Consider the following 571-nt stretch of genomic DNA (forward strand, 5'->3'; position numbering starts at 1 on the left):
TTTGCCGGAGGAAGCACGGAAGACCCTTACATCCATCTAGAAAACTTCTTGCTATACTGTGATACCTTGAAGATGAATGGGGTGTCTCGGGATGCTATTTTGCTCAGATTGTTCCCTTGTTCACTTAAAGATGATGCGAGAGGATGGTTGCAGTCATTACCTCAAGGAAGCATCACCAACTGGGACGACTTGGCAACAAAATTTTTAGAGAAATTTTTCTCATCTTCGAAAATGGAAAAGCTCAAGGCGGATATCACTTCTTTTGAACAAAAAGAAAGTGAATCTCTATATGAAGCATGAGAAAGATTCAAAGGACTACTCAGGAAGTGTCCCCAACATGGCATTGAAGCCTGGGAGCAAGCGAGAACTTTCTTCCAAGGGATGACACCCAACACAAGAACATTGGTGAATGCTGCATCAGGAGGGTCCTTAAAAACAAAAACTCCAGAGGAAGCCTTGGAATTACTAGAGTCTCTAGCCTCTCAGGAGGATGATAATGCTCCAGTACCACAGAGAAGAGCGGGGATTATGAAGCTTGATGGCTATGATGCCATCTTAGCTCAGAATGAAC

The 571-nt window shown here is 43.4% G+C and overlaps 1 non-coding gene across 1 annotated transcript; it reads right to left on the bottom strand.

Moving 5' to 3' along the window:
- Nucleotides 1-237: 237 nt before the first annotated feature.
- LOC133302758 (small nucleolar RNA R71) lies at nt 238-344 on the bottom strand. The gene has a single exon (XR_009750383.1). It is a non-coding gene; the product is annotated as a small nucleolar RNA R71 (small nucleolar RNA).
- Between the last annotated feature and the right edge of the window lie 227 nt (nt 345-571).

Source organism: Gastrolobium bilobum, unplaced genomic scaffold (assembly GCF_033153095.1).
Source record: "Gastrolobium bilobum isolate Gb01-03AN ecotype WA unplaced genomic scaffold, APGP_CSIRO_Gbil_v1 utg696, whole genome shotgun sequence".
NCBI lineage: Eukaryota > Viridiplantae > Streptophyta > Magnoliopsida > Fabales > Fabaceae > Gastrolobium > Gastrolobium bilobum.